This window comes from Chanodichthys erythropterus, chromosome 11 (assembly GCF_024489055.1).
Source record: "Chanodichthys erythropterus isolate Z2021 chromosome 11, ASM2448905v1, whole genome shotgun sequence".
NCBI lineage: Eukaryota > Metazoa > Chordata > Actinopteri > Cypriniformes > Xenocyprididae > Chanodichthys > Chanodichthys erythropterus.
The window spans coordinates 19,314,533-19,328,061 of record NC_090231.1 but is presented as its reverse complement, the minus strand read 5'-3'; positions in this window follow the sequence as shown (position 1 = coordinate 19,328,061).

The following is a 13,529-nucleotide window of genomic DNA, read 5'->3' as shown; positions in this document are numbered from 1 at the left end:
AACATTCAACAGCATTCAGCGGAGTCAGCACGTTATGTTACATCTATGGACTGCGGTGCTGGATGTGGGCAAGATCTGAGGAGCGTGGGGCCAGTATGCGTTGAAGAACGGCGGTATATGGCAGTGGTTTTAAAGGGCACATCTCGATCAGAGAAACCTACCAAGTACTAACTCTACTGGATTTTACCCAAAGGGAGGCTGTTGAAAACCCATGTGGTTTAGACATTTCCTTCCCGGATGTGGATACTGAGCTTATTTTATATGTCCAGCAAAACATACCAACGGTGGTAGATTTATTCCCCTTTTTCTGTACAGATTTTGTAGAAGATCTTCCAGCCCCCCTCCCCCTTTTTTTGCACCTGCTTTGCTTTGTCAAAGCTCACCGAGCGCTTTAGAGCGCGCTGCTCTTACTTGCATCTCCGTACATCGTGCATGGATTCTACATGAACTGGGGTTTTGTGAGGGCTGCAGTGATGCTCCCGTTTGCTGATATCGCCTCTCAGCTCGCATTTCTTGACAAAAATGGGTAAGGAAACGTAGCCTAATCTAATCGATCTGTGTAAATCTATTTTAAAGAAAACCTGATTTTTTATTATTATTAAGTTGACGCTGAAGGGATGCATATATTTTCGAGCATTTCCTTATCTATCTATCTATCTATCTATCTATCTATCTATCTATCTATCTATCTATCTATCTATCTATCTATCTATCTATCTATCTATCTATCTATGCTGCAGGGAGTAATGATTTGCATTATGCCTATGGCTGTAATATGGTAGATTGTGTAATATTTATGCATGCATTTGTCTTATGCTTTTCTGTTGCTCTACTTACCATTACTTTTGCTAGAATATGGCGTTGGGTCATTCATATTCTGTTCACATGTGCATTGCTATGCTCTAAAGAGACAAGGGGAAAGAGGCAGTGTATCCATGATGGTCGACACAATGTTTCTCATTGCTTCTAATAGACCCCAGTGACTTCTGAGGCTTCCTGAATAGACCCCAGTGACTTTTGAGGCTTCCTGAAGCTTAGTAGTTAACACATTGCATCATAACCCATTTTATAATTAATTTGTGATTTAAAAAAAAAAAAAAAAACTCCCAGCAGTGTAGTTCCAGGAAGGCTGGCATCTCACACTGGTGCTAATCTGCATTTAACATTCAACCCTCACAAGGCTTTAGAACCTCACTAGGTAGAGACTGAGGTGCTGTAATGAACACTATAAGCAAGTCTGATTCAAGCTTCTGAGCCATGTATTGGTTTTTGAGAGAGCTTACGTAATTTATGATGGATGATTCATGGGTTCGTGGGTTGTTGCTTCAACAGAGGTGTTGAGGATTGAGGAGCTGTCTTTTTTGGGGAAGGTGCTGAAACCATTGCTACACTGTAAAACAAAAAACTCGTAAAAAAAACTGTAAATGATTGGCAGCTATGGCTGCCAAACAAAAACCGTAAAATTAAAGTAAAATACCTAATTCAAATAAAGTGCAAAAACAATAATTTTACAGAAATTTTCATTAAAAGTTTTAGTGAAAAACACTTGTTATTTTAAAAGTTTTTCCTTGTTTAAATTAAGATATTTTACTTTAATTTTACGTTTTTTGTTTGGCAGCCATAGCTGCAAGTTTTTTCCTACAGTGTAGTTATGGCAGAAAAGAACATTATGAGATGACTACCTCAGAGTAGCTCAATTACAGGATTTTAGAGAAAATTAATTCTCAAAAAAAAAAAAAAAAAAACCTTTCGGGGTCACTTAAAATAAATCATTATATTAATTTGTAGTTTTCAAGGATGGAGTGATACTGTTTCCAGTAAAGTATCTTCTGATAACCACATGTTTCTGTTGTGAAAACATTCTTAATCAGTTGGTACTTATCAGTGTAATCAAACAAATATTGGTAAATTTACTTCTATGAAATGTCCTGTCAAATAAGTCTCAGGCAAATAGGCCATTTCGGAGAGGCTAGCAATAGCAAGCTATAGCTTTGAAAGCATGAGATCCCACCTTCCCTTCAGAGCACTCTCTCCAAAGCCACGCCTCCTCTAAAACACATGAACGCACACAGCCAGAGCAGAGTCTGCAAAGCGTCATGAGAGATTAGATTAAATTACCTCATGTCTCAAAGTCACATAACATTACAATAATAATGACCGTAAACAACTTAAAGGGTTAGTTTACCCAAAAATTAAATTTCTGTCATTAAGTACTCACCCTCATGTCGTCCCAAACCCGCAAGACCCTTATTTGTCTTCGGAACACAAACTTTTTTTGGTCCTGAGACTTTCACAGAAGATATATGAAGAGTTCAGATGCAAAACCCTCTAAATCCATCAGACATCTTTTCTTTAAAATGAGCATTTTTTACCAGGCTTTTACGATCAAGTCCAGGAGTTTCATTTTAAAGGTAATGATAAGGTTATTAGCTAGTGAATAAAATAACTTTTTTTCAAAAATGTCACTCTAGACAATTTATTGTTTTTTAACAAGTTAGATTTTCTTTTGCATCAAAACCAGCTAAATCCACTTGTGCTTTTTTTGCAAAAACCTCTAAATCCACCTATTTGGGCATGAGACATGGTAAATAGTTGAAGAATCACTAAAGATGCAACTAAAAACCCTGAAAAAGATGAGAGCACTTATCACTTAAAAACTAAACACTAGACAAACCTCTTTGCACAGGGATCTAACACGTCTCTTCTATTCAGCCTCCACTTTTTGCCTCCTCCATTTATATGGCACAGCTTCCATATGAGACAAAAGAATAGCATCTTGTTTGACTTTGTCTTTGGCGAAATAGAGCCGTTGTTTGATGTATAATAAATCCAATTCCTTCAAAGTAACGGCACTGCACGAAGAACTGTTATGAGTGCATGATACAATTGCGACCAAGCCATTTCCACTGTAGGCTATTTGGCCTTATGACAGGCAGAGTTTTGAGGTAAATAACGTTTTCTTCTGCCATTCAATATTAGTAGGACAGGCTGATCCATTTCATCGTACTCCATCTTTTATTTTAAAAAACTCAATTTGAATCTGAATCTAAAAAAATCTCAGCGCGGAATCACATGATTCGATTCGCACCTTCTGATTGGTTCTCGGAATATAGCGGCTTTTGCTGCCAAAGGGAAGTGGCGTCTAGAGGCTTTTGCCAACAAACCGATATTTCTGAATGGGCTGACGCTGCGATTTAGAGTATTTGAAGCACGTGATTTGTTGAACGCGTACTACGTGCCGTAAGCATTCGTTCAATGTCATTATCTCATTTTTGACAGAGATGGCGTTTAGCAGCTTTTGCATCTGAACTCTTTTTTTTTAATAATTAGACCACTTAGATTATTGATTGCTATCAGGAGAGTTTTAACCAGTATAACAAACAGTGTTTATGAAAAACATTGCCTACCTTACCTTTAAACAAATGAGCTAATTAATGCATTTTGTTTTTATGGGTGTCTTTAATACTTTCCTTCAAGCACTTTTTTTCTCCGCTTAAGCTCCTAAAGAGTAACAAATAATAACAGAACAGCAACAATATTTCACAAGTTAATGCTTGCAGATATAAACATGATTCTCAGTGTTTTAGATAAATATACTAGATGGGCTTTAACTTTGCTTTTCACTGCAAATAATCCATGACAGATGTTCTGAGCATTTTCAGTCCACTGTGGACCATAATCATCTTAGCCAGCTTAAATGAAAGCATCACATAGCTTAATTACAATATTTTCGAGAAAATTAATTCTCTAAAATTAAATGTGTGATTAAAATTGCATATCCATTGGGGTCACTGTTTAAAAATGAATCATTCTATTAATTTGCAGTTTGAAAGAATGGAGTTATACTTTTCTCCAGGAAAAATATGACCTTATAATCACACCTTTCTATTGTGAAAACATGTTTCTTTTCTAAAAGATTGTGGCCTGAAATTAATTCCTGGGCTGGACATTCCATATCCCCACTTATTTGATTGATAATATGTCAGCAGTTCAAAGAAACAAGATTCAATGCATGATGCAGACACTGACGTGCTGTCATGAGGTTGAGTGTTAATGTATTGAATGTGTCTGCTGGGCCAAAAAAATGCCAGATACCATTCAGTTCCCCTAAGGCAAGGAGAAGCCTGTAAACGAGAGCATTTAGCCAATATCACACACATTAACCTCAGTAATCTCTGCCACTTAGAGAAAAATGAAGCAGTTCAAATGCTTCTGCTCAACCTGATGCTTCATAAAGACCATCTCTGATGTGGGTCAGGCTGTGCAAAATTAAAAAGTTTAATGACACAGACTGAAGGGATTGTGTGGACTAGCTTCTTCAAAAATGCAAAATATGTGCTAAAAACAAGGACGACTGTGCTCTAGCGAAATTTGTAAGTGCTTTTTTTTTCTCATTGCTGGAGTGTCCATGCAGTGATGCTGAATGAATGACCGCACTGTACTGTTCTCGGGTCAGAGGAAGTGATGTTAGACAAGATATAATCCAGCCAACAGTGAGCACTGCTTCTACCAAGCACACAGCCTCACCGGCTTTCTCTTTAAAAAAGGTGTTTTATTAATCATGTGGTGTCCCTATTACTCCATCCCAGCAGAATTTAAAGTAACAATAGTACAATAATAGAATATTAAGTGGGATAAATGTCTGACTTCCTCTTTAGCTAAAATGACCTTTCCTTTGGACCATTACAGTAGAATCGATAGCACTTGTTAGATGCATTCATGTTTATGTCAGCCATTGTGAAATGTACAACAACAAACATTCAATTATTTTGTGGTTATTGATGAAATATATCTGTTGTGTTTGAGGACAACATCAGCTTATGCTATACATCACTAATTCCAGAATAGAAAATATAGTCACTCAATTTAATGCAATATGTATTTTATAATGAATCATTGTGCTAAAATACTAGATACAAGATTACAAGGCACAAGCTTGTAAAGCTTTGTTTATCCTGTAACTTTTTAACAATCCTTATATCTGATCTAGTGCCCAGGATGACTGAGCTACGAAAACCCCTCTGGTTTTTATGTGTTTTATGCAGCCTTTATGTTTATGTTTAATAAGGTCTCCAGTGGCAGATTTTTGCTGATGATAATTCTGGAATGGCCAAAGGCTGTTGTTGGGTCATGTGACCTCTGTGAATGCTTGCTCACATTACTCTTCTGTGAATTTGTACTGGAGCGAAGATACCGTGGTTTATTACCTGCAGTATGTTGGTTGTCACAGTAGATCTCCCTTAACATTTTCGACTGCACTGAGGTGAATCTGCTCTTGGAATGGCCTAACCTGGTTTCCTAGCTCATTGCCTACTTGCCTCCTGAGCAATATTGGGGTCATGGGTTCAAATCCCACTTTTAGCCATAGTAAAATTCATCAAGAGTATATGTAATGAGCTATCCTGCATAGTGACACAAGCTAACAATTAGACCCATCCAGAATGGCTTCATTTATAGTCCTGTGAAGCTGTGTCAACCGATATATATATATATAAGCACACCCCGTTGATGTTTTTAGCTCAAACACATTTTAGATTCATCTCTTTTATTATGCAATGAATCAGTTGCTGATGTAGACATATCAGTCTGATTTATAATTTGTCTTCCTGTGGCCATTGCAAGGAGCATATCGCCTAATGTGAATTACACAAGCAAAAGATGTAGGTCTTGGGGAACAGGATGCAGCCCAAATGGCTGCAGATAAATGATGGAGTGAACATGCTGCACTGGTTTTAGTTCTGCAGCAGATGTCTAATGCCATACACGGACACAAAAACCCTTTCTGAGAGACATTTGGCGCACTGGAGAGGAGCCAGTGTGTTGCACAGATGCATAGGCACAGAGAGGTTAACGTTCATGCATTTTAAATGTATAGAAATAGGTCCTTCGAGCAGCTTATTAAGCAAACCTCTCATTTGAGTGAGAATGAAAATTGACTCCCTTACCCTCAGGCCTCAGTAACTGTAATAAATGTCTGTGAATTTGAAATACTCTGCCTTTGCGGCTCAGTCAGAGCCGCCATAGAGATTGTGCTGTCACACAATAGCAACAGCTTCTGTTGATTGTTAATTCAGAAATCCTATGTCAACACTGTATCCTACAGATGAGCCAAATGGCATAAATTGTACTGTTCAGTGAGATTAGTCAGTGGAGACAGAGAGGGAGGTGTTCTTAGCTCAGCTCAGCTTATAAATATCACTTTGCCTTGATTGCACTGTATGTTTGTCATCACCACCGTGGAAGGCACAGTACAAATCTGGGTTGCTCATTATATTGGAACCCCTTTTCAAACAGCCACGCTCACCTCCCCAGGAGGATGTCTTCTCCCACTCTCAGCATATTTCGGATATGGGAGAGGAACTTGAAGGCAGTTGGCTTTTTCAAGCCTCTCAGATCAGTTGGCCTGGATTCACAAACACAAGGGTGTCAGAGAGATCCATGTCTTTGAGGCTTATAAATCACAGACTTCCTAGAATACGTACTGTTGTGACAGGGTCCGGGATCGAGGATGTTCCACAATAAAAACATTTGCCAACTAACAGACTCTCCTAATATGATGGCAGAGGCGGATATAGATCGACACAGCTTGGCATCTCAGCAGACACATCGTTCTGGGGCATTCCGTTATACATGAGCTAGTGTCTGAACAGAGCGCTTGAGTAGCAAATGCTGTAATGAAGACATTCCCATTCTGTGTTCACACCTTTGGTTTAGGTGATCGATCTATCTATCTATCTAGTCTAGTCTGTTGTGGTATCATTCTATTATTTTGTTCTTTTTTTTTTTTGTCTGTAAGGCCTATAAAACTTTAAATGTTTAAAGCCTTTTTACGCGTTTCAAAAGTTTCAAACAGGTTTTTTTCAAATATTTTTAATAAATAATTGAAAGGTAAAAAAAAAAAAAAAAAAAAAAAGGATTTGCCCCAATTATTTTTTTATCTGGAAACAAGTTCTGATCTATGAACAATTTCTTCATTCATTTAATCAAATTTCTTGTGTTCATGTGTTTCATGTGTTCAAATTTCATACTCTTTGCAACTTCTAAATGTTTTTTTCATCTTGTGAGCCATCACATGCAAAACTATCCATTTAATTATCATGTACAGTGGGTACGGAAAGTATTCAGACCCCCTTAAATTTTTCAGTCTTTGTTATATTGCAGCCATTTGCTAAAATCATTTAAGTTATTTTATTTTCCTCATTAATGTACACACAGCACCCCATATTGACAGAAAAACACAAAATTGTTGACATTTTTGCAGATTTATTAAAAAAGAAAAACTGAAATATCACATGGTCCTAAAAGTATTCAGACCCTTTGCTCAGTATTTAGTAGAAGCACCCTTTTCATCTAATACAGCCATGAGTCTTTTTGGGAAAGATGCAACAAGTTTTTCACACCTGGATTTGGGGATCCTCTGCCATTACTCCTTGCAGATCCTCTCCAGTTCTGTCAGGTTGGATGGCAAACGTTGGTGGACAGCCATTTTTAGGTCTCTCCAGAGATGCTCAATTGGGTTTAAGTCAGGGCTCTGGCTGGGCCATTCAAGAACAGTCACAGAGTTGTTGTGAAGTGAAGAGAGTTGTTCATGTGTCTTGCACTGAGGAGAGGCTTCCGTCGGGCCACTCTGCCATAAAGCCCCGACTGGTGGAGGGCTGCAGTGATGGTTGACTTTCTACAACTTTCTCCCATCTCCCGACTGCATCTCTGGAGCTCAGCCACAGTGATCTTTGGGTTCTTCTTTACCTCTCTCACCAAGGCTCTTCTTCCCCGATAGCTCAGTTTGGCCGGACGGCCAACTCTAGGAAGGGTTCTGGTCGTCCCAAACGTCTTCCGTTTAAGGATTATGGAGGCCACTGTGCTCTTAGGAACCTTAAGTGCAGCAGAAATTTTTTCGTAACCTTGGCCAGATCTGTGCCTTGCCATAATTCTGTCTCTGACCTCTTCAGGCAGTTCATTTGACCTCATGATTCTCATTTGCTCTGACATGCACTGTGAGCTGTAAGGTCTTATATAGACAGGTGTGTGGCTGGACTCAAATGAAGGTGTAGAACCATCTCAAGGATGATCAGAAGAAATGAACAGCACCTGAGTTAAATATATGAGTGTCACAGCAAAGGGTCTGAATACTTAGGACCATGTGATATTTCAGTTTTTCTTTTTTAATAAATCTGCAAAAATGTCAACAATTCTGTCAATATGGGGTGCTGTGTGTACATTAATGAGGAAAAAAATAACTTAAATGATTTTAGCAAATGGCTGCAATATAACAAAGAGTGAAAAATTTAAGGGGGTCTGAATACTTTCCGTACCCACTGTATATTACATAAATATCCATGACATGGAATGTTTTCTGTTTACATGTAGCATATTGCAAAAAAAAAACTTTTTCCATTTTGGCTGCATTGGCCAATTTGGTCACACAATATTTTGTTTTGAAGCATAAAGTAAATGTTTTGTGAGAGTGACTATATTTTGCAGACAATGGAGTTGTGATATCCCATAAAACAGCTGTGACAATTGCACTTACAGTTCTTAAAACGGTTTCAAAAATATGTTTGAGAAAATTGCAATATAGAATGCAGTGTAATCATAGGCTTCAAATATCACACATCTAGTCAGATTTTAGAGGCATGATCTGTCTTATAATTGTTCTAAAAAAAAATTGTGAAGGTTAAAAGCATTTGGGGACGCCATAAGATTTTTTTTTTCTGTTTTAACCATTTTTGAGAGCTTGATAAGATATGGTATTACAGTATGATATGGCACCTTGAGTGTTCAATTGAAATCTAAATGAGTAGTACTGCACTAAAAATTATAGGGTGGGAAGAGAAGCATCCCATACAGTAGTCTATTTTTAAACAAGCTAAAGAAAAATATCTGCTGACTACACACACATCTTACATGAGAATTTTAACATGCTTCCCTTATTAGGGGGATGATTTAGAATTTTGATGTGTAAATCATATCATTATCAAAAAAATAAATAAAAATTTGCAAAAATGGGACAACAAAGTATATTCTTTTAAAAATATTAAATTAATTTTTTGTTTTTTTTTTAAAGTAAGAAAATACTTGCATCAAAATTGATTTCATCCCAAGCCACTCTGCTGTGTTTCTGTAGGAGAATCTATCACACACAATCCAAATATTCCAGTTGTTCTATGAAATTGAAAACCAGAATGAATTGAGGTAATGTGCCGGCCTCCTCGGAGAGCCACTCAGGGGCTTGAAACACACTGGATTTATGTGTGCCGGCATGCTTGCAGCTGAGTGCTTCAATTGGCCAGGCTTCATGCAGAGTCACTACTAATGACGGAGGAGACTATACGGCCACAGTCAGATTATAGCTTGGAGGCCCTCAGCTGCTCCTATTGTCATCTCAAGCAGAGAAAGTAATGGTTACCACTGTTTGCCTCCCCTGTTCTCTTCAGCATTGTCTGTGTTGTGCAGCCATTAAGGTTAATGACTAGGCGGATGTATTTGTTTTGAACAGTGAAAAACGTAGCTCACAGGAATATGTAGGTGTGCTGAATGAGATTTGGGGCAGTGTGCTTTCACACCATGTTCCTCCACCAGAAGTAAATTGTTTGTCTGTTGTAGCGCATTACCTGCACTTTGGTGGAGTGAGCTCTGCCGCTCGAACGCACATGCAACAGAAGCTCGCATTGTAATTCACGTTTTTTGTATGTGACAGCACCGTGTCGGTGTGATAGATACCTCGGCAGAGGCGGCACTTCAGCCACATCTCATTCCCGCAAATGGAGTGTCCAAACGGATAATCCCTCTGCTGATGGGAGTGCAAACAAATGAGGGCATTCCATACGTTTCTAAATTAATCAAGATTGTCATCACCAACAGCCCATCTCATTTGAAGACTTAAACACAGGCCTCGGTTCATCCACCCCAAGTGAAAAGAAGAACAATAAGGCCCTATATGTTCTACTTTTCGGAGAGGAATAGTGGAAGGTGTGATAATGACAATGGCTAGTGTCTCACTAACGGGGCCTTCATCGATATTGAGCAAGGTGGTTGATGAGTAAAACAGTCTCCCTTGTATTAATCGACCATGGGGGACCACTTAACTGAGTGAAACCACCCGCTTCCACACACTAAAGCATGTCAGTGCATTAGAAGAGCAAAGGCTCTTTGAGTGGATTGGCTGTGTAATGCAATCTGTATGCACGGGATGAGCACCATGCTAGCTGTGGCTCCTTCATTTGTGCTCAACCAGCAGGGTCAGGCTGTTGTTGTCTTTTCCCTCAGTCTTCTTGCCTGTTCTATTTTTGCCTTCCACAATCATCAATTTTAATTTAAGCACATGCACAAAGCGAAACACCAAGTTCTCATGGCAACACTGAATCTGCCATATCTGTAGTATCCGTACAGTGACAAATCACCATCGAATGATTTTTTTTGATGCAATAAAAACACTGTTGTACATTCAGACAGCCTACCAGCCTATGAATCCAACTGCAGAAATGACAGCGTAGAATCAAATACTAAAGCAATTTCTGTTTTAGATAAAGATTTTGTGTTTTAATTACTACACATGGTAACTTCGCTAATGAATAATGAATGTGGTTCTGCACTGTATGTGCTCTGCCTTTTAATGCAGCACTATCACTCTTTGCCTCAGTCTCCTGACTCTCTCTATTCTGCTCTATCTTCATCTGTCTCTTGAGTTCAGTTTAAGAGGAAGACAGAATGGGTATGTCTTCACATCTGCTTCACAGAAAAATTGAAAGGAAAGTGAAGCAAAGTTAATGACTCTTTCAGATTGTGGGTAGAGTAACAATGAGACATTAGGAAACGTCACTCTATAGAGACTTTTATGTTACACCACCAAAATGTCGCTCTTTTGTTTCAAATACACTACCATTCCAAAGTCTGGGAACAGAATGAATTCTTAAAAGATGTCCCTTATGCTCACCAAGGCTGCATTTATTTGGTCAAAAATTCAATAAAACAGTAATATTCTGAAATATTATTATAATTTAAAATAAATTATTTCTATTTTAGTATGTTTAAAATGTAATTTATTCCTGTGATGGCAAAGCTGAATTCTCAGCAGCCATCCAGTCTTCAGTGTTAAATGATCATTCAGAAATCATTCTTATATGCTGATGTTTAAAAAAAAATTTAATATGAAAAGCATTTAAATGGAAATAGAAATCTTTTGATACAATGCAAAAGTCTTTACAGTCATTGTTGCTCAATTTAATGTACCATTTCTGATTATCACTTAAACAATAACTTCGGAACCGATGTGTAGATTCAATTTGTTTTGGAGGATTGCATTACTTTACCCAAAGCTGAACTGGTAAAAAGTTTATTTAAAAATGAATCAATGTTCATTCTGCCATTGTTTAATTACTTTATCATACTTTTTATTTTTTGTTTTGTGTGCGACACATCAAAAAGTAGGCTGTTCTCTTTATGTGTGATTTTCTGTAGTCTGTAGAGCACAAAAGAAGATATTTTTAAAGTAAGTGGGGCCCAAAAAACACTTCACCCCATTAACTTTTATTGTATTGTACGGTGACTGGGAGGGGACATGTTCAGTTCACTTAATTTTGTCGTGGCGACAACATATTAACTCGTGGGAATGTGATAATATGTCGTGGCCACGAGATATTAATTTGTGGGATCGTCATATTAACTCGAGCGAACGTCGTGGACACGAGATCCTATTAAGGGAACAACCTATTTTTCTTGCGGCCACAACTTCTTTATTTTGAGGGAACAACATCTGTTTCTAATGGCCATGAGTTAAATGCCTTACCATAGCACCCTGGAATGATCAGAAATGAATAGGCCTAAAAAAAAAATTATTGAATGACAAAATAAGGGCGGAATTTAGAAAAGATTATATTAATATATCATAAACTATTATATTGTGCACGATGTTGCCTATAGACAGCATTCAAATGAAGTTTGTTATTATCGATCCATGATAAAAGAAAAGGCCTATGTAAGAACATGAAATAATATAGGCCTACAATAAAAAAATTTTATCCATTCCACCTCACATCCTTTTAAATCCATTCACTAATCGTGTCTTTATTTATTTATTTATTATGCCTATTCCCCATAAAGTGAATATATATACTGTCTATATACATATACAAAATTAAGATAGCCTAGCTTACATATCATGGATTTAAAGGACTTTGGAATGAGATTTAGGGTGCTGAAAGCAGAAATCGCACTCAAAAGTGTACCAAACAAGGATATACACTATATTCTCATTCCGGCGTAATAATCAAGGAACTTTGCTGCCGTACCATGGGTGCAGCGGCGCAATGATATTATGCACCTGTGACCCCGTTTGCACATGGAGCGTGCCTTGCAACCATGGAGACATTTGTGAGAGGCGCTGCGTAATATCATTGCGCCTGCTGCAGCCATGGTACGGCAGCAAAGTTTCTTGATTATTATGCTGGAATAAGAGTATAGTTCCTAGCCATATCGGCCTAGAAAATAGCAACTTTTAATTTTCTGTCAGTCTTAGTACACGATGTAACTACAGAAGAGTCAAGTTTTAAATAGGAAAAATATCGAAACTCTTTGGTCCTTTTTGAGCGAGATGCTATGATCTAATCAGATGCAATGAACTATGCTAAGCTATGCTAAAAGTGGTACCGCCAGACCCGAAAATTGGCTGAATGGATTTGAAAACGGTAAAACTCAACTGTTTAACTCTAGGAGAGTTGGAAAATGAGCCTATTTTCAAAAAAAGTGGAGTGTTCCTTTAAATATTCTTTAACATATAGCCTATTAATAATAACAAATTATTCTAACTTTATGTGAATGCTGTCATGGGCATGAAAAATACAGTCATAAAGTCAAAACATTTTGCCATGATTGGCCATTTACAGTATTTACAAAATATATACTTTAAGTAACATTATATATGTAAGCAATAAGGTAGCCTCGAGTACCTTATTGCTTTTATAAAACAGTTACCACACAATACATATATTAAAGCCTAAAATATGTATCAATGCAACTTTCATGAAGTAAACTTTTTCTACAACAGCAACAGAAGTTACATTTTTACTCCATTAGATGGCAGCAAAGACTGTGTTGTCAGTCAATAGCGAAGACTGAATTGTTGTGAACATGGAACGAGAAGCAACTGACATACTGCTTTGAATAGCGCTGTCAGTCACAGGAAAACCCCTTAACTGTTAAAAGGACAGGATAATACATCAGACATTTAAACAGATTTTTTTATTATTATGAACATAGGACTGACCTGAAGGAAAATGCAACATCTGAATGCAGGTATAAATTTTATCATGAATAAAACACAGCTATTGACCAGTCAGAATCAAGGACAGGAACCAACCTTTTTATAAAGAAAGGTAAAGAGATAGCCTATGGGAAATGAAGGGGAAAATAAAGCAAATACATAACAATGAATAAAAAATTAAACCAATAATAATAATAATAGTAATACTAATATAAAAATATTAAATTAAGATAACAATCAGTGAATGGATTTAAAAGACTGTTGGATGGGA